The 21,314-nt window shown below is 39.0% G+C and overlaps 1 long non-coding RNA gene across 1 annotated transcript in view; it reads left to right on the forward strand.

The window, feature by feature from the left end:
- LOC143649355 (uncharacterized) overlaps positions 1-16,104 on the forward strand; it is a 71,221-nt gene extending 55,117 nt beyond the window's left edge. The window contains exons 3-4 of the long non-coding RNA XR_013158955.1: positions 14,929-15,008; positions 15,859-16,104. This is a non-coding gene — a long non-coding RNA (uncharacterized LOC143649355). The remainder of the gene's footprint in view (positions 1-14,928; positions 15,009-15,858) is intronic.
- The last annotated feature ends 5,210 nt before the right edge of the window (positions 16,105-21,314 follow it).

Below are 21,314 nucleotides of genomic sequence, written 5' to 3' on the forward strand. Positions count from 1 at the left end.
AGTTTACTAGAGTCTTTAAAAGGGGAAACATCTTGGATAAACCTCAGAAACCCAGAACTGACAGAAACTTCAGAGTAGAGCTGACACAGATGCCGACACTTGGAAAACAGGGACATGGGTGTTTGGAGATACTTGGAGCCCAACAGACATCACCATGAGATGTTAAGCAAGCCAGAACCAGGAGAGAGTCAAGGGAAGCCAAGAGATTAAAGCCAGACCCAGAGAAGCAGAGTGAGGAGCTCCAACAGGAACAGAGGCTGAAAGCAATGGAGCCCAGGAGCAATGGACCAGCAGATGCCAACTGCATGACTGCCCAGCTGACAGAGGTGTTCCTGACCCATCAGCTTTCCTTTAATTAGGGTATCTTTCCCTGGATGCCTTAGTTTGGACATTTTTATAGGCTTAGGACTGTAAACTTATAACTTATTAAATTCCCTTTGTAAAAGCCATTCCAATTCTGGTATATTGCATGCCAGCAGCTTGCAAACTAATATACCATATGATCCTGCAATGCTGTTATTAGATATATACTAAGAATAACTGAAAGCAGAGGCATGAATAGACATTTGTACTCTGGTGTTTATGGCAACAGTACTCACAGATTTGTAATGGATGGAGGTGACCTAAGGGTGCATCAACTGATGAATGGAAGGTTAAACTGTGATGTATATATGTGAAGGAATATTGAGCAGCTGCAGGACGGAATGAAGTGAGGCATGCAACTAGGCGAATGAACCTCAAGGACATTATGTCAAGTGAAACCAACCAGAAATGAAAGGACAAATACTGTATGTATAAACTAACTATAATGAGCAAACTCTGAGATTGAATTGAGATCATAGGAAATCAGGGGATAGAAAGTGGACAGAGGTTGGACAACTGATCATTAAGGCGTACAGAATGTTCAATAAGATGCATTGTAAAGGTTCCTAGATTGTAAGCCCTTACAGCAGTCACATCTTATTCCTGAGCTCTAAGTGTTATTTCTAAATTCTGAGATGCTGTGTTATATATGTATAACCTAGTATTTTCCTCAACTGTAGGTACCTGTGTAAACTCAGAGTTGAAGTTCTGCACCTCTGAAAGTAAGCATTGCTACATACGACAACTTTTAAAGAAGCTGAAAAATGAATCAGGCTTCAATTAGAGATAAGAATGGGACTTCCTGGAAGATGGCGGCTTAGTAAGATGCGCGGATCTTAGTTTCTTCTCCAGGACACCTACGAGGGGAGTAGAAACGATACAGAAAGCGCCCAAAGCCACAACAGAGATAAAAAAGACAGCGTACCCCATCCTGGAACGGCTGGCTGGCTGAGAGAAGCAGCTTGGGTGAGATCGCCGAGGCGCGCGGGCCTTACCGGGCGGGGTGGCAAGCGGCCGGAGTTACTCCCTTCCCCCTTCCCGGGCCGGCTGGGAGAATTGGAGAGGCGGTCCCCTGAAACAAAGACGGCTGGCGCCCACACCACGCGCAGCACCCGGACCAACTAAGAGAATTGGATCGGAAACCCCCAGGCCGCAGAGAACGGTGATGGGTGCGGGAGGCCCCTTCCAAACCCGTGACTCCCGGGGAACGTGCACTCTCTCGGGCGGGCCGCTGCCGCTGGCGCCCTCCCGCCACGCTTGTTGCCCAGGGCCAACTAGGAAATTCGGACGGGCTCTTTCCCTGGCTTCGGTGACCAGCAACCCTCCCTGCGTTCGGACCCCGGGCCGGCTCAAGCCGTTTCGGCTAGCGAACCCCCAGGACGGCGAGAGTTTTCCAAAGTTTAAGGTCCCACAGCACCTTTTACTGGTGGGACCCGCAGACAAACGGGTGCCACGAGCGCCACCTACTGGGCAGAATAAGAAAAACAGAACCCAGAGATTTCACAGAAAAATATTACAACCTTGCTGGGTCCAACACCAAGAGAAATCTGAATAAATGCCCAGACGCCAGCAGCAGAAGATAACTGTCCACGCTCAAAAGATTGAGAATATGGCTCAGTCAAAGGAACAAACCAATAGCTCAAATGAGACACAAGAGCTGAGACAACTAATGCTGAATATACGAGCAGAAATGGAAAACCTCTTCAAAAATGAAATCGATAAATTGAGGGAGGACATGAAGAGGACATGGGCTGAACATAAAGAAGAAATAGAAAAACTGAAAAAACAAATCGCAGAACTTATGGAAGTGAAGGATAAAGTAGCAAACATAGAAAAAATAATGGATAGCTACAATGATAGATTTAAAGAGACAGAAGATAGAATTAGTGATTTGGAGGATGGAACATCTGAATTCCAAAAAGAAACAGAAACTATAGGGAAAAGAATGGAAAAATTTGAACAGGGTATCAGGGAACTCAAGGACAATATGAACCGCACAAATATACGTGTTGTGGGTGTCCCAGAAGGAGAAGAGAAGGGAAAAGGAGGAGAAAAACTAATGGAAGAAATTATCACTGAAAATTTCCCAACTCTTATGAAAGACCTAAAATTACAGATCCAAGAAGTGCAGCGCACCCCAAAGAGATTAGACCCAAATAGGCGTTCTCCAAGACACTTACTAGTTAGAATGTCAGAGTTCAAAGAGAAAGAGAAGATCTTGAAAGCAGCAAGAGAAAAACAATCCATTACATACAAGGGAAACCCAATAAGATTTTGTGTAGATTTCTCAGCAGAAACCATGGAAGCTAGAAGACAGTGGGATGATATATTTAAAATACTAAAAGAGAAAAACTGCCAACCAAGACTCCTATATCCAGCAAAATTATCCTTCAAAAATGAGGGAGAAATTAAAACATTCTCAGACAAAAAGTCACTGAAAGAATTTGTGACCAAGAGACCAGCTCTGCAAGAAATACTAAAGGGAGCACTAGAGTCAGATACAAAAAGACAGAAGAGAGAGGCATGGAGAAAAGTGTAGAAAGAAGGAAAGTCAGATATGATATATATAATACAAAAGGCAAAATGTTAGAGGAAAATATTATCCAAACAGTAATAACACTAAATGTCAATGGACTGAATTCCCCAATCAAAAGACATAGATTGGCAGAATGGATTAAAAAACAGGATCCTTCTATATGCTGTCTACAGGAAACACATCTTAGACCCAAAGATAAACATAGGTTGAAAGTGAAAGGTTGGGAAAAGATATTTCATGCAAATAACAACCAGAAAAGAGCAGGAGTGGCTATACTAATATCCAACAAATTAGACTTCAAATGTAAAACAGTTAAAAGAGACAAAGAAGGACACTATATACTAATAAAAGGAACAATTAAACAAGAAGACATAACAATCATAAATATTTACGCACCGAATCAGAATGCCCCAAAATACGTGAGGAATATACTGCAAACACTGAAAAGGGAAATAGACTCATATACCATAATAGTTGGAGACTTCAACTCACCACTCTCATCAAGGGACAGAACATCTAGACAGAGGATCAACAAAGAAATAGAGAATCTGAATATTACTATAAATGAACTAGACTTAATAGACATTTATAGGACATTACATCCCACAACAGCAGGATACACCTTTTTCTCAAGTGCTCATGGATCATTCTCAAAGATAGACCATATGCTGGGTCACAAAGAAAGTCTTAACAAATTTAAAAAGATTGAAATCTTACACAACACTTTCTCGGACCATAAAGGAATGATGTTGGAAATCAATAATAGGCAGAGTGCCAGAAAATTCACAAATACGTGGAGGCTCAACAACACACTCCTAAACAACGACTGGGTCAAAGAAGAAATTGCAAGGGAAATTAGCAAATACCTCGAGGCGAATGAAAATGAAAACACAACATATCAAAACTTATGGGACGCAGCAAAGGCAGTGCTAAGAGGGAAATTTATTGCTCTAAATGCCTATATCAGAAAAGAAGAAAAGGCAAAAATTCAGGAATTAACTATCCATTTGGAAGAACTGGAGAAAGAACAGCAAGCTAACCCCAAAGCAAGCAAAAGGAAAGAAATAACAAAGATTAGAGCACAAATAAATGAAATTGAAAACATGAAAACAATAGAGAATATCAATAAGGCCAGAAGTTGGTTCTATGAGAAAATCAATAAGATTGATGGGCCCTTAGCAAGATTGACAAAAAGAAGAAGAGAGAGGATGCAAATAAATAAGATCAGAAATGGAAGAGGAGACATAACTACTGACCTCACAGAAATAAAGGAGGTAATAACAGGATACTATGAACAACTTTACGCTAATAAATACAACAGTTTAGAGGAAATGGATGGGTTCCTGGAAAGACATGAACAACCAACTTTGACTCAAGAAGACATAGATGACCTCAACAAACCAATCACAAGTAAAGAAATTGAATTAGTCATTCAAAAGCTTCCTAAAAAGAAAAGTCCAGGACCAGATGGCTTCACATGTGAATTCTACCAAACGTTCCAGAAAGAATTAGTACCAACTCTCCTCAAACTCTTCAAAAAAATCGAAGTGGAGGGAAAGCTACCTAATTCATTCTATGAAGCCAACATCACCCTCATACCAAAACCAGGCAAAGATATTACAAAAAAAGAAAACTACAGGCCAATCTCTCTAATGAATACAGATGCAAAAATCCTCAATAAAATTCTAGCAAATCGTATCCAACAGCACATTAAAAGAATTATACATCATGACCAAGTAGGATTCATCCCAGGTATGCAAGGATGGTTCAACATAAGAAAATCAATTAATGTAATACACCATATCAACAAATCAAAGCAGAAAAATCACATGATCATCTCAATTGATGCAGAGAAGGCATTCGACAAGATTCAACATCCTTTCCTGTTGAAAACACTTCAAAAGATAGGAATACAAGGGAACTTCCTTAAAATGATAGAGGGAATAGATGAAAAACCCACAGCTAATATCATCCTCAATGGGGAAAAATTGAAAACTTTCCCCCTAAGATCAGAACAAGACAAGGATGTCCACTATCACCACTATTATTCAACATTGTGTTGGAGGTTCTAGCCAGAGCAATTAGACAAGAAAAAGAAATACAAGGCATCAAAATTGGAAAGGAAGAAGTAAAACTATCACTGTTTGCAGACGATATGATACTATACGTCGAAAACCTGGAAAAATCCACAACAAAACTACTAGAGCTAATAAATGAGTACAGCAAAGTAGCAGGTTACAAGATCAACATTCAAAAATCTGTAGCATTTCTATACACTAGTAATGAACAAGCTGAGGGGGAAATCAAGAAACGAATCCCATTTACAATTGCAACTAAAAGAATAAAATACCTAGGAATAAATTTAACTAAAGAGACAAAAAACCTATATAAAGAAAACTACAAAAAACTGCTAAAAGAAATCACAGAAGACCTAAATAGATGGAAGGGCATACCGTGTTCATGGATTGGAAGACTAAATATAGTTAAGATGTCAATCCTACCTAAATTGATTTACAGATTCAATGCAATACCAATCAAAATCCCAACAACTTATTTTTCAGAAATAGAAAAATCAATAAGCAAATTTATCTGGAAGGGCAGGGTGCCCCGAATTGCTAAAAACATCTTGAGGAAAAAAAACGAAGCTGGAGGTCTCGCGCTGCCTGACTTTAAGGCATATTATGAAGCCACAGTGGTCAAAACAGCATGGTATTGGCATAAAGATAGATATATCGACCAATGGAATCGAATAGAGTGCTCAGATATAGACCCTCTCATCTATGGACATTTGATCTTTGATAAGGCAGTCAAGCCAACTCACCTGGGACAGAGCAGTCTCTTCAATAAATGGTGCCTAGAGAACTGGATATCCATATGCAAAAGAATGAAAGAAGACCCATCTCTCACACCCTATTCAAAAGTTAACTCAAAATGGATCAAAGATCTAAACATTAGGTCTAAGACCATAAAACAGTTAGAGGAAAATGTTGGGAGATATCTTATGGATCTTACAACTGGAGGCGGTTTTATGGACCTTAAACCTAAAGCAAGAGCACTGAAGAAGGAAATAAATAAATGGGAGCTCCTCAAAATTAAACACTTTTGTGCATCAAAGAACTTCATCAAGAAAGTAGAAAGACAGCCTTCACAATGGGAGACAATATTTGGAAATGATATATCAGATAAAGGTCTAGTATCCAGAATTTATAAAGAGATTGTTCATCTCAACAACAAAAAGACAGCCAACCCAATTACAAAATGGGAAAAAGACTTGAACAGACACCTCTCAGAAGAAGAAATACGGATGGCCAAGAGGCACATGAAGAGATGCTCAATGTCCCTGGCCATTAGAGAAATGCAAATCAAAACCACAATGAGATATCATCTCACACCCACCAGAATGGCCATTATCAACAAAACAGAAAATGACAAGTGCTGGAGAGGATGCGGAGAAAGAGGCACACTTATCCACTGTTGGTGGGAATGTCAAAGGGTGCAACCACTGTGGAAGGCAGTTTGGCGGTTCCTCAAAAAGCTGAATATAGAACTGCCATACGACCCAGCAATACCATTGCTAGGTATCTACTCAAAGGACTTAAGGGCAAAGACACAAACGGACATTTGCACACCAATGTTTATAGCAGCATTATTTACAATTGCAAAGAGATGGAAACAGCCAAAATCTCCATCAACAGAAGAGTGGCTAAACAAACTGTGGTATATACATACGATGGAATATTATGCAGCTTTAAGACAAGATAAACTTATGAACCATGTAATAACATGGATGGACCTAGAGAATATTATGCTGAGTGAATCCAGCCAAAAACTAAAGGACAAATACTGTATGGTCCCACTGATGTGAACGGACATTCGAGAATAAACTTGAAATATGTCATTGGTAACAGAGTTCAGTAGGAGTTAGAAACAGGGTAAGACAATGGGTAATTGAAGCTGAAGGGATACAGACTGTGCAACAGGACTAGATACAAAAACTCAAAAATGGACAGCACAATAATACCTAATTGTAAAGTAATCATGTTAAAACACTGAATGAAGCTGCATCTGAGCTATAGGTTTTTGTTTTGTTTTGTGTTGTTTTGTTTTGATTTTACTATTATTACTTTTATTTTTTTCTCTATATTAACATTCTATATCTTTTTCGGTTATGTTGCTAGTTCTTCTAAACCAATGCAAATATACTAAGAAATGATGATCATGCATCTATGTGATGATGTTAAGAATTAATGATTGCATGTGTAGAATGGTATGATCTCTAAATGTTGGGTTAATTTCTTTTTTTCCGTTAATTAAAAAAAAAAAAAAAAAGAGAAGGGATAATTGGAGATGAAGGGATACAGACTGTACAACGGGATTGGATATAAAAACTCAGAAATGGACAGCACAATACTACCCAATTGTAATGCAATTATGTTAAAACACTGAATGAAGCTGCATGTGAGGTATAGGTTTTTTGTTTTTGTTTTTTTTGTTTTTTTTCTTTCTATTATTGTTTTAATTCTTATTCTGTTGTCTTTTTATTTCTTTTTCTAAATCGATGCAAATGTACTAAGAAATGATGAATATGCAACTATGTGATGTTATTAAGAATTACTGATTGTACATGTAGATTGGAATGATTTCTAATTGTTTTGTTAATTCTTTTTTTAATTAATAAAAAAAAAAAAAAAACCACTGGGATGGAAAAAAAAAAAAAAAAGAATGAAGCCAATCTGGCTGGGACTAAGGCAAATCAGAATACAGGGTAAAAGATGATATTGTGTGTATTTTAAAACCTCAACTTCTGTGTGAAACCAAAAGAAGAGATGTTTATTTGGTCCAAAATTTAAATTTTCTAATTTAGTTTCACAGCTAATTTAACCTGTCTGGTCAATTTATTTAAACAACATAATTATGGAACCTAGAATAGGAAATGAGTTCTTTTTATTCCATACAGGTATAGGTATAGAAAATACTCCCAATACATTCCAGAGTATTGGGGGCAGAAAAAAATTTTTTTTAATTATAAAATCCCCTTAGGGACTGCAGAAAAAATGTGGTATTTCCCCATCTAGAGGATTCCTGATATCCCTCAATCTTGAGGCTTGTTCTTATGAAACATTCCTGAAAAGGTGAAACTAAGCTTACTTATATTTATGCCTAAGAGTCACCCCATAGAACCTCTTTTGTGGCTCAGATGTGGCCTCTTTCTCTAAGCCAAACTCTACAAATGCACTATCCTTCCCCCTCCCATGGGGCATAATTCCCAGGGATGTAAATCTCCCTGGCAATATGGGGCAGAACTTCGAGAATGAGCTGAGACCTGGCATCATGGGATTGAGAAAGCCTTCTTGACCAAAAGGGGAAAGAGAAATGAAACAAAATAAAATTTCATGAGCTAAGCAATTACACATAAAGTCAAGAGTTTGTTCTGGAAATTACTCTTATACAAGCTGCAGCCAAATACTTGCCAGTGTACCAAGCCCCAATTAACAGTATTCCTGAAAATTCTAAAGAAATGGGCTCTATCTAAGACTCTATACAAATTGTTCTTAGTAAGTTTATTTTTTCAGAAACTTAAGGCCTCCAGATTTTTCCTATGCCAGACAAGCCTGGAAACTCATATGCCAGTCTCTCCAAGAACATCAGCCAGTTTTGCTCCTCTACCCCAAAGGTCAACACCCCTTTCCAGAAGATAAATGGTCATTGAAGATGGTCAAGAAGATAAAATGGTCATTGCCCACATATTCCTGATGATTGAAAGAATGATCAAATGACAGGAAGGAGGTATAACTGAGAAATTAGGATTACAACTACTGATTCATTATATAGATATTTCATTTTAGTTTCTAGTGTATTAGAATAACTAGAAGAAAACCCCTGAAATTGTTAAACTGTAATCCAGTAGCCTTGGTCTTTGACAATGATTGTATAACTATAAAGCTTTTATCGCGTGACCGTGTGATTATAAAAACCTTGTGACTGACACCCCTTTATCCTGTGTATGGGTAGATGAGTAATAAAATAAAGACAATAATAATAATAATAATGGGGAGGAATGAGTCTCATGTGATATTTAGAGTTTTCTTTTTTCTTTTTGGTTCTTTCTTTTGGAGTAATGAAAATCTTCTAAAGTTGATTGTGGTGATGAATGCACATTAATGATGATACCATGAGCCATTGGATCATATACTTTGGATGGATTATATGATGTGTGAATAAATCTCAATAAAATTACATTAAAAAAGAAAATATATTACAGAAAAATTTTCTTTTTTATAAAATCCACCTGAAATTCACATAGAATTATTTTCAAAAATATCTTTAAAATTAACTTTTATTAATTGACTGCCTGCCCTAGGAACCAGATCCAATTAATTAGAGCTTTCTAATAAGATATAAAATCAAAATATCAAATTATATACACTTTAACAAATATCTATATTGCTCTTTTTGTTCAGTCCACAAATATCTATATAAAAAGTCAGATGACAATAAGCACTATGAAGACAGAGCAGAGTAGAGGGCACAGAGAGTGAAAGGAGTATTGAAGAGATCTCTGAGGACACAGTTGAACAGTAAAGACTTGAGACAAGTGAGAGAAAGTGCCATGAAGACATCCAGAGAAACAGCCTTAGAGGGAGAGGAAATGGCACATGCAAGGCCGTGTGGCAGGAAGGTTCACAGCCCCCTTGCAGGAATAGAGAGAGGCTCGTGTGATGAGAGCCTGCAAGGATGCATGGAAAGGGATGAGGTCAGAAAGGTTTCAAGGGCCAGATCACATTGCATGATTAGGTCATGGTAAAGATTTTGGATTTTCTCTGAGTGAGATGGGAAGCTAGTTTAGGATTCGAAGTTTAAAAAAAAAAAAGCATGAACTAACAAGTTTTAAAAGGACACTATTGGCTGCAGAACTATTGTTAAGTGGGCAAGGATGGAAGCAGGACAAGCAGCTGGAAGGCTACTGGTAACAGTCTGAGAGGTGGCACTGGCTTGGATCAGAACTTGGGTGTGATTGGAGTCTAGGTATATTTAAAGGAAGAACCAAAGGTTTGTTTTGGAATGGATAGGGGCTCTTAGAGAAAGCAAAGAGATCAGAATGACTCCAAGGTTTTCCCCTGAGAAACTGGAAGAACATTTACTGAGATGAGGAAGAAAATAGAAGGAACAGTTTGGGAGTGGAGAGGCACAAAATTCAAGAGTTCTATTTTGAGCAAGTCAACTTCAAAATGCTTATTTATACCCAAACAGAAAAGTTTGTAGTTCAGGGTAGAGTTAGGTTAAAGCTACAAATTTGGTACTCATCAGCATATAGATGGCATTTGAAACCATGCAGTGGGATGAGACTAGTGGAGAGTGCATATAGTCAGAGAAGAAATCTGAGCCTCAAGAGCTATAACACATAAAGAGGTAGCAAAATGAGGAGAAACAAGTGAAAAAGAGAGAAAATGGTGACCAGACAGAGAAGGAGACTCTCAAGAAAGGAGTCCCAGAAGTCAAGAGAAGAAACCATATCAGATACATGGAAAAGTCAAGCAAGGTGAGGACTGAGAATGTGAGTTACTGTTGCACTTAGGAAAGGCTGGTGAGATGAAGCAGTGAAGCCAAAAGCTCAACTGGAGTTAGTTCAAATGAGTCTGAAGGGGAGAAGACTCCTTTGAGCCATTTTCCTGTGAAAGGGAGCAGAATGAAAGGCATTGTGAAGTCAAATAATAATTTTTTTTAAGCAACATATGTTGCTATGCTGATATAAATAATTCAGTACAGAAAAAAATGATGTAGGAAAAAGATGAGGGATAGGAGAGAGAAGATGGTCTCCAGTTCATATGTGGTTTTACCATGTACTTAACAAATGGACAGAATATAGGAAATATGAGAAAAGATGTATATAGTTTCATAGATTTAGCAGTGGGAGCATTTATCATAGGATAACTTGCTGTTTTCTTTGTGAACTCAGAAACCAGGTCACTGGCCAAGAGGGAAATGGAAGAGATGTTGGAGGTATGAATAGAGGTAAAGTAGTTATCTAGGAAAAGAGTGGAGTGACTGGGAAAAGGAAATAGAGTGGAATTGCTGGGCATCACAAAGGGTTCACCTGAAGTCTGGCGCCCCAGGTTTAATGTGAGACCAGTCGACAAGGTTGCATGTTTTTTCCATTTCAGCTGCCTGGGAATGCAATGGCGTAGGCAGAGACTTGGGTTTCGTTATAGTTGTGGTTTTGCTACATGAATGTGTTGGAGGGAGAGGACAGGAAAGTGGAATATGTGTAGAACATCTTAACTCTGATGAACAACCATGAAATCTAAGCCAGGAAGGGAAAAGAGGAGAGATGGCTGAAAGTGAAGACAGAATAGGATCAATAGATCATAGCTTCCAGTGGTTGGGGAATTCCTTGAGACAGAACACGAGTGATTATGAGTTAAATAGATAGGAAGTGCTAGTCATAGAGGGACCCTTGAAATGATATCTGGAGTTGGGGCAGTTAGTGGTTGTTCTGGTTTGCTAACTGCCGGAATGCAACACACCAGAGACGGATTGGCTTTTAATAAATGGGGATTTATTTTGTTGGTTCTTCAGAGGAAAGGCAGCTAACTTTCCACTGAGGTTCCTTCTTACGTGGAAGGCACAGGATGGTCTCTGCTGGTCTTCTCTCCAGGCCCCTGGGTTCCAACAACTTTCCCCGGGGTAATTTCTTTCTCTATCTCCAAGGATCCGGGCTGAGCTGCAAGTGCTGAGATGAGGAATGCCGAGCTGCTTGGCTGTGCAACATTGCGCTCTCTCATTTAAGCACCAGCCAATTAAGTCAAACGTCACTCATTGCAGCAGACACTCCTCCTAGCTGACTGCAGATGTAATTGGCAACAGATGAGGTTCACGTACCATTGGCTTATGTCCGCAGCAACAAGACTAGGTATGCTCACCTGGCCAAGTTGACAACTGAATCTAACTAACACAGTGGTTATGACAAAACTGAAGTCGATCCTTAAGAATGAACAGTTTAATAAGAGTAGGTAGGGCAAAGAATAGATTGATCAGGACACTGATTTTCCCTAAGGATGAAAGTATCATGAATCTACAGGAGTAGATTTAGAGAGTGGGGCAAAAGCAAGGTGCTAAAATATTCAAAGGGAATGACCCAGAGGTCTATAGATGGTCACTGCAAGAAAGGGTAGTAGATCGTAGAGGATGAGAGAATGGGTTTACTATGAGCTCAGTAGGAATGTTAGGAAGGGGAAAGGAGAATAGTCTAGAGGTGCCAACGAAGAGCGAGAATACCTGTCTCACCTCGCATAGTGTTCTCTGGGAGTGTAGGAGAGAAAACACACACTGCCTAAGAGGGTAGTGGTAAAAGATACTATAGGGAAGAGCTGGGTTTTAGTTAAGATAAGAAAGTGAAAGTGTTGAGGATGGGATTTCTTCTTTCCTGAAGATAGACAGTGAATTCCGGAGGGCAGAGTGAATGAGTTTCAAGTTGAAGAGAGCCGTGCAAATGGTTAGATTGAGGCTGGAGAGTCTGGGAGATAAGAGACAACCGGGAGTCTCAAACTTCCTGTCTGCGTATGATGCACAGGTGAAGGAGCAGAAAGGGTTTAATACTGACGTCTCTAATACTGAGGTAGGTAGAGGCTGTGTTTGGGAGTGGAGTGTGCCCTCTTCAGGTGGGCTGAGGATGATGTGGAAGTCGCCACCTGGCTGCTCTCCTGAGTGCAATGCCAATGCGGGAGAAGGAGGTAGTGGTGGCAGGGTTAGGTATTATGAGCCAAATATGCAGATAAAAAGACAAAAAGCACAGGGCCCACCATTAAGTCCCAAAGAACCTATAACTGGATGTGGGGGAGAAGGATTGTTCAGTCTCAACCCTCCTGAAATCACTGTGGCATCCAACATCCCAACACTGAAATGCCATCTTCCTAGCCATACGTAACAGCTCCAAGCAGTGTTGGTTGTGTCTACATGTAGGTGTGTGATTATGAGGCTGTGAGAATGATATTAAATGTGGCTTGTGAGATCAATCTTATTTCATGATCAATCTTTATTTGCTATTCATGTACAATAAACATTTTGATAGTCTACCAGGAAATCATGCCCATGACAGGCCTATGAGCACCTAAGACCATGTAAAGGAGAGAACATGGGATTTATGGCAAATAACTGAACTCAAGGTGAGGTTTTATCCCTTTCTATGTGTGTAACCTAGTACATGCTCTTTAAATACTCTGAGCCCCAGTTTACTCTTCTGAAAAATGTGATTAATACTTTCACAAGATAGATGTGAGGGTTAAAGAACATAATTGCATGTCAAAACATATCGTTCTAAAGCATTCCCTTAACTGTGGTTACTTTGTGGATACAAACTCCAGAACTTCTCTAGGACTCGTGGAAAATATCTGAAAGTGTCAGAACTGGGATCAATAAAGCCAGCTCACCCCGGCCCCACACTCACCCCACCCCAAGCCACTTCTTTGGAAGGTGCTGTGCACTTCATGTAAATTTCCATGTTAACAGCTTTATGTGGGGCACCTGTCATTGTCTGGGTAAGGGGCATGTCTTAGTTTCCTAGGGTTGCCATAAGAAAGAACACAAAGTAAGTGACCTAAAAACGACAGAAATTTATTATCTCTTGGTTCTGGAGGCTGCAAGTCCAGACTAAGGTATCAGCAAGGTCTTACTTCCTCTGCAAGGAAGAATTGATTCCATGCCTCTCTCCTGGTTCCGGGTGGTGGCTTGCCAGCAATGCATGGTGTTCCCTGACTCAGTTCTTACATGGTGTTTTTCCCTCTGTCTGTTTTCTGTCTGTCTGTATCCCAATAGAACACCAGTTACATTGGATTAAGAAAGAGCTCACCCTCCTCCAGTATGACCCATTTTACCTTGCCTAATTCCATCTGCAATGACTCTATTTCCAAATAAATTCACATTCTGGGGTCCTGGGATTAGGACTTTAATATACCATTTCTAGGGACGTAATTCAATGTATATCAGGGCAGAAATTCTAGCCTCTCTCTCCTGACGCTCTGACCGTTCCCTCATGACAACTGGTGTGGGGCTGCCCCCTGGAGGCTTCAGAAAGCCTGTTCTCTTAGCACAGGCTAGACAATCCGACTAGAGACATTTCAGGAGGCTCAAGCTGGAGGAAATCATTTGACGACCTGGACCAGATCTCTCAAAAATAAGGATATTGAGGCTTGAATATAGGGAACTGATATACACAGATGTAATTATTTTTGGAGAGTTCATCCAGCAAAAAGATACAGTGGAACCCACTGTAAATTCCTCATCAGGAAACTTATTTCAGCTTTCAAAACTGGGGAAAGTGGCCTTAAGTTATCTATCAATATCCAGATGATTCATGAAGGTCATTCATTTCCTGAGAGCATTTATTGTCCACCGACTGTATATAAGAAAATAAACTCAGCTTTGTCCATTAGTCCTTTACTTCTTTATTTATTGTATACCTAAATTCAGGAAATAACCTATTCAAAGCACTTTCTCAATTTTCTGGTGCTGTGACAGTGATTCTGTGTAAAAGCAGAAATCCTCTGGTCTCTCTTTTAGCTGCAGTTTGCAAGCTTAAAAGGAAGGCAGATGTTCTCGCCAAGTAACAAGACATAGGCTTTTCATGTCCCTAGATAATGAATTCCAATTTACCAGCTACCAATTGTGGGGTCATAGCTGGGTACCTGGTGAGTAAACAGATATATGTGTGAGGGTGAAAGAGTGAATGCTAATGAGTGTGGACCAGAATGAGTTATCTCACTACTGTTGAAAATCTATGCAATTAGTGGGGGTGTGGAGATTCTCCTCATTGCAGCTTTCTTCTGATGACAGAGGTAGTTGAGGGTCAATTCAATGTAATAGCAAGAGATGTTCACAATATATTACTAAGCAGGTAAAAAGTAGATTACAAAAACATCTCATAACATTTTGGAAAGTAAAATATGTGTGAATGCCTAGAAAAGTCCTTATGTCTGGATATCAGTATTTTTCTCTGACTGGTGGGGGAGTGATTGATCTTTATTTTCTCCTAGAAGTTCAATTAAGAAAAATAAAAGAAGAATATACAATGCTATTGTAATCCTGGGAAGCAGACTCCAGTTCTTCTCCACTGGTGAGTTTGAAATCAAAACAAGCACTAAAGCAACTCAGCGAGAGGTGCTGGCTGGTAACTGGTGCATGTAAGATTCTTGTTCTCCTACAGGGAAGAAGAAAAGATTAAAAATGTGTTATCATTTCATTTCTAAGCAGCAAGCATACTCTTGAACTAGTTTTGAAATAGCTAAAATTCTGTTTTTTAAGATGTAAGTTGCTGGATCCTATTTCATATTGACTACGTTGAAAGCGTTCCAAACTCCTTTGAAAAAGAGATTTAAGCATGAGAACCAAATCAATTTCAGAGGAAGATTTCTCTTCTCAGTGAAGCTAAGCAGTATGTCTAAAATACCTGGCTGGATTTTAAAAGTCATTCACTGACAGGTGATAATTGATTACATATCGAGTTTTGCCAGAAACTCTAATGCCATTGGCATATAAAGAAACAGCATTAGCGCAGTGTGTATATACAGAGGACTGGAACACAAATAGAGGGCTTCATAAATTAAATTTAATGTTTCGTAGCTCTTCTTTAACTAAACAAAGTAGGTGTAGAAATTATTTTAACTTAAGATTTATTTCTACAATATAATAGCCAGTCTCTGGGTATGTGTGGAACAAGAAAGCAGAATTTAAGGTCATACACAGCCCTACCTGAACATTAAAGAAAGAAAAAGTATTTTCACATGAAAGAGAAAAAATAAAACTTTGAAATTTCAAGTATTTCAGACATGGGCTGTATACCCAATAATAATAATAGTGACAACAGCACACACTATTGAATAGAAAATTGTCAGCGTAGCTTTTAATTGAATAAATTGATCTGGCTCTCATTTCAAACAATCGTCCTTTTCTCTATATTTCTCCAGAAATAAGCCTAACAAAAGAGGAAATTAGAAGGAGATGGAGAAACTCGACAACTTAGAGTGAACTTAAACCCTCACATTGAAGACAATTGCCATTTGCTTAAAACATCTTGCAATGCTTCCTAGCCTCTAGAGAAGAAGTGACAAACCAACTGACCATGAGCCAAATTAAGCCCAAATTAGCTTTATTTGGCCTGCACAATAAATTTTGCTTTGCTTTGCATTTGTTTGCCATTGTCATTGTTCCTATTTTTAAGACTTTTACAATACCTGTACAAAGGTCATACATGGTTTCAATTTGGCCACAGAATAAAATATCTAACACCCAGGCAAATTCACACATTCATAGTTAACTGTTTGATTCCTATCCACAAATTCTTCTGTGTTTGTTCTATTTTGTTTTTGCTTTGGTCTCTGCTCCAGAGCATATTTTTCTCAAACTGCCAGTTTTCCCTTCATTGGAGGCTGTGAATCTGTTTAGTGGGTCTGACATCAGCGTTGTCTTCCACAGCCTAGAGTTAAATAGGAGTTAGCAGATCATCACAGGCATAAAGATTAGCCTCATTTTCTGAAACTTTTGTCCCCTGTGTGGGCATGCACGTGCAAAACACGGTGTGTGTAAAATAAAAAATGTATTCCTTACTGTACGTGGTAGTCTAAAAAGTCTGGAAAACACTTGTCTAACGAGTATCTCAGAAAGATCAAGATTTTCCTCAGAATACAAATAATATGTATTCTACAAATATTTTCTGTGCCAGGAATTTTTCAAATTCCTCCGCCTGCAAGAAGCTTACGTTTGTGATGTTCAGGATACGTTCTGAGGGTATTTGATTACCTACACAGTCCTTCAGTCTCTCCTCTTGCCCAGGCCAAGCTCCCCCACTTTGTATTCATCTTCTTTCTTGGTCCAAGAGAAGAACCACTTTTCTTACTTCCTATCTAGGACACCCACTTAAAAGACTCTGTGGCATTTCTTCTATTACGATAATAAAAGGTGTTTACTTATACACTGTAGTGGTTCGGAGCCGCATGTATCCCAAATAAACATGTTCTTTAATCTAATCCATTCATGTGGGTGTGAACCCACTGTAAGTAGGACTGTTTGATGAAGTTACTTCAATTAAGGGGTGACCCACCCCAATCAGGATGAGCTTTAATCTTATTACTGGAGTCTCTTATAAGCAGAGTGAATTTCAGGCACATAGAGAATGCCATGGGTAGCAAGAAACTGAAAGTCACTGGAACCCAGAAGAGGAGAGAAAGTGCATGCCTTGCAGGTGACAGAGGAGCCCAGGACTAAGGATCATCAGCAGCCAGTCCAGAACTCCAGCCTTTGAAAACAATGGATCACCTTGATGGTGATTTGATCTGGACTTCGCCCTAGCCTCAAAACTGCGAACAAATAGGTTTCCATTGTTTAAGCCAAACCATTGCATGCTATTTGCTTAAGCAAGCAAGGAAACTAAATCATATAGTAATAACAACAAAAGTTCTCTGTATTTGCCTTCCCTTTTATGGAGGATCCTCTGTTGACCATTGAACCCTTACTATGCTGAGCAGAGAACAAGTCAAGATGTAAAACTTAAAATGTAGAGAGAATGGGGCAGGCCGCGGTGGCTCAGCAGGCAGAGTTCTTACCTGCCATGCCAGAGATCCGGGTTCGATTCCCCATGCCTGCCCATGCAAAAAAAAAGATTTTTTTTAATGTAGAGAGAATTGTATAGATCATGCTACATAAGAAAAAGCATTATTGTATTCCAAAAGTAAAAAAAAAAAGGTCCAAAATTCAGGGGTTGGATAGATGAGAAAGAATTCTGTCAGATAGTTCAGAGTTTAGTACAGGGAGATGAAGGGAGGATATTTTAGGAAGTTCTCTGAATTTAAAAAAATTCTTCCTTTACTATGTATTCAAGAGACCTTTAGTAAAAACTGTGTGTTATTTTTCAATGCTTTTTTGAAGTCAGATTTATGTTTTTTGTTTGCTTTTGGATACTGCGCTGTGCCTCTCAGTACCCCAGATTTACTCAGGTTATGACTGTATAATTTAACATTTTCTAGGTCTCCCCAGTGACACTGTGACATTTGAAGGAGGTTCTGTGTTTCAGACTTTTTTGCTGACCCCAATACACTGAGCTGAAGGTGTGTGTCTTTTTTCCCTCTATGGTGATGGCTGAATGCCTTTGAAGAGAATTTGCAATCCACCCGACATTCATAGTTTTGGCCTTTTGTCACCTTTACCGTTTGAAAGGACAGGCCTCTCACATCTATATAGTTATTGCTTAACTTGCTTATAAGTATTTCCAAAAAAAGAATCTATAAAAGTCATCAATAAGGCATTAGAGACATTACTTGCAGAAACAGGAACACTAGTCTTTCCTGCCTTGCAGGAAGACAAAGAAAACTAATAAATGATTATCTATTCTCAATAAACCTAAAGTTCTGTTATTTTCTATCCAACTTCAATGTGTCCTCCACCTTGAAGACCGAACTCTTACAAGACGATGGGCAGAAGCCTTTCACAGCATCATTCTCATAATAAGGCCATTCCACTACTCCTTGAATTCTAAGCCTGCAGTCACACGGACAATGAGTGTGTGTACACATGGCACTAAAGTGTCATCAGCTCAAGAACAAAACTGTACCCCAGTATGTGCAATGCTATATGAGGAAGTCTCGGAAAGACTCTCTTACCGCCACACTTTTAAAAACTATTCTTCACTAGACAGAACCGAACACTTGGTATTTCTGCGCCTTAAATCAATCTTTTATTGATGTTTTTTTTACCACATGCGTATTAACCATAGAGATTGTGACCGTTTCTCATTGAGATAATAGTTCTTGTTTTAGGACATCTTTTTATGTGATCCAACTCCTCTGAACAAGTAACTTTCATTTCTGTAAGTTGTTTATATTATATTGTTTATGTTATGCAACACTAGCCAGTCACCAGGATAATAATCTGTACATCTGTTCCGCAACTCTACCAGATGTTCCTGTGGATTTATATTCTTTGCTTAAGTTTTTGAGATACTTTTGCTCTGGGGAAAGACATATTAGTACAATAAACTATATTACAGAGAATGTCAAAATAGCTAATGTGTTAGCCAGAATTAAGCATTGTTACCTCAATCAACCAAAAATGAAGAGTCTAGAATTTTCTTAAAGTCATACTTATGATGGACCCTTCAATCCTTTTCTAATTCACATTTTAGATCTTCATAATATTGAAATATATCCATTAGCCAAATGTTAAGTAGCCATTTTTAAATTGTGTTACCTATCAGAAACTGTCCAATGTAATCAATCAAAGTGTATATCTTTCTGTGATCATTTAGTGCCAATGACTGTATTTTGATTCACTCTAAAATTATTTCCATAACAAGTAATTCCAGTTGTTGATATTTATTGAGCACATTCTGTGTGTTGGGCACAGGTTGTACACTTTACAAACATCTCAATGAATCCCCACAACTCCACGAGGCTATCACCATTAGGAGCCTCTTTTACAAATGAAGAGACAGAGGCTCAGTGACTTTACATAGCTGGTAAATGGCAGAGCAAGGACTGAAACCAAGGACCAACTGCTTGGCTCTGTGCTAACTTCTGTGCTATACTGTTTCAGTATTAAATAGAATGATTTCATCTATAAATCAGATACATTTTAACACAACTAAGCATAAAATCAGTATTCTTACAACACCTCCATGTATGAAGTTGCTTTGGAGTAATTTGTAGAATTAGAGGTATGGGGGGGCCAGTTGATGGAAACCTAGCTAGGAGCTGGGATTGACTCACACAGGGACCAGTTTTTCAAGCTGGGGCCATGCATATGGGGGCAAAAGTGGTGCATCTTCCTAGAGCATTAATTTTTACTTAATAATAGGTAGTTAAAATACCTAAACCAATATTTTTATTAAACAAACATAAATATACCGTGAAATCAATTGCGAAATTTCTTTGAATTTCCAAGTTAGAAGCAAGATGTCCAGAAGCTTCCCTTTCTTGGGAGAATTGCCCCAGGTCTCTTGGGAGTCTCGCCTGCATTTCCTCCCTCCTGCATTCCAGGCTTGCAGACCCGCTGCTGTAAGGAGCAGAGAGAGCCCTTAAAAAGTCCCAAGCAGGTCCCAGTGGCCCTCAAATTCTGATGACAGATGGGAATATGATGTAAAGGGAGCAAAACCAAAAGCAGGGGAAAAGAAATCAGTGAAGTACAGACATAGAAATACAGTTGTAAAATATGAAAAGCAAAACGTGGTCCTTTCACACATGCTCACACACAGCTTGAAAAAGGAAGATGTAAAAGATTTAAAGGGTGCATGTCCAAATTTCACCCCCCATCCAACTCCTATCCCCTGGCCTCTTGCTTCTTCACATTAAACATGACCATATCTGTTACGCATGGTTGGCTTGGTTTGCTCATCAGACCTCCTCACACAGCAGCGCCCCAACAGCAATGATCCTGACTAAACATTTTTTCACCCTGGGAAGTTTGCCACAGTTGTTCGGTCTCAGCCAATCATGTTTCTGAGCAAGTCTTAAAGAAGTCTGAGATATCTGTATAATGATATTCTCTATAGTTTGATAGGGACACATGCTTAAAGAAAGAGGGTTTTGAGGAATGAAGGAATGTTTTCTTTTTCTCTTTTTTAGTTGGCAATTGCTGTTTCAGGATGTGAGCAGCTTTGATTGGAAAGAGATTTATTGCTTCCTGGAGAATGCAATTTTCTCTCAAGTAAGAACATTTAGAAAAGAGCATCCAAATAATTCACTAATTTTTTTTACTTTGTAACTTAGAGAGAAAAGGAAATTTAAATCTGCCCAATTTCACTCTCTCCTCAGGAGTGAACAATGTTGTATTCTCAAAAACCACTAGGCAGAGAGATCCCTGCTCTTTCTTTGCAGTTAAAGTACAGAATTCCCCAGCTACAGATCGTGCTAGCTATAGCCACAAACTAGCACAAATCCTTTAGTGACTTCTGGAAATTCATTACAGCCAAGGTCCAATGGCACAAATGATTGCTAGGGAGAAAGCCTAGCTTTGCCTAGCGTTTTCTCTATCCTGGTCTCCATCACATCACCATGACGGCTTCACATGGGAGCGTCTATTGCATGGTGATTGCACTGAGAAGTGACAAGGACCTCTCAAAAGTACTTAGTCAAAAAAAAAAAAAGTCCTTAGTCCTACTTTTCTCACTCTGACTTTCCAATCTGGGCAATTTCATCCATTCCCATTGCTTTTTTGACCAATTATAGGCAGATGTCTGACAAACCCTTATTTACACCCTTATCTCTCTTCTGAGTGCCAATCCATAGGACCACCACCATGCAGGAATCACCCCTCGGATGTTCAGTGTCAACAGGTCAAAGCCTGAGCTTATCATTTTTTCCCTCAACTGTTTCTTCTACTGAGTTCCAAGTTTCAGTAATCAGCACCGTATCCACTCAAGCCAGAGACCCTG

This window comes from Tamandua tetradactyla, chromosome 11 (assembly GCF_023851605.1).
Source record: "Tamandua tetradactyla isolate mTamTet1 chromosome 11, mTamTet1.pri, whole genome shotgun sequence".
Classification (NCBI taxonomy): Eukaryota; Metazoa; Chordata; class Mammalia; order Pilosa; family Myrmecophagidae; genus Tamandua; species Tamandua tetradactyla.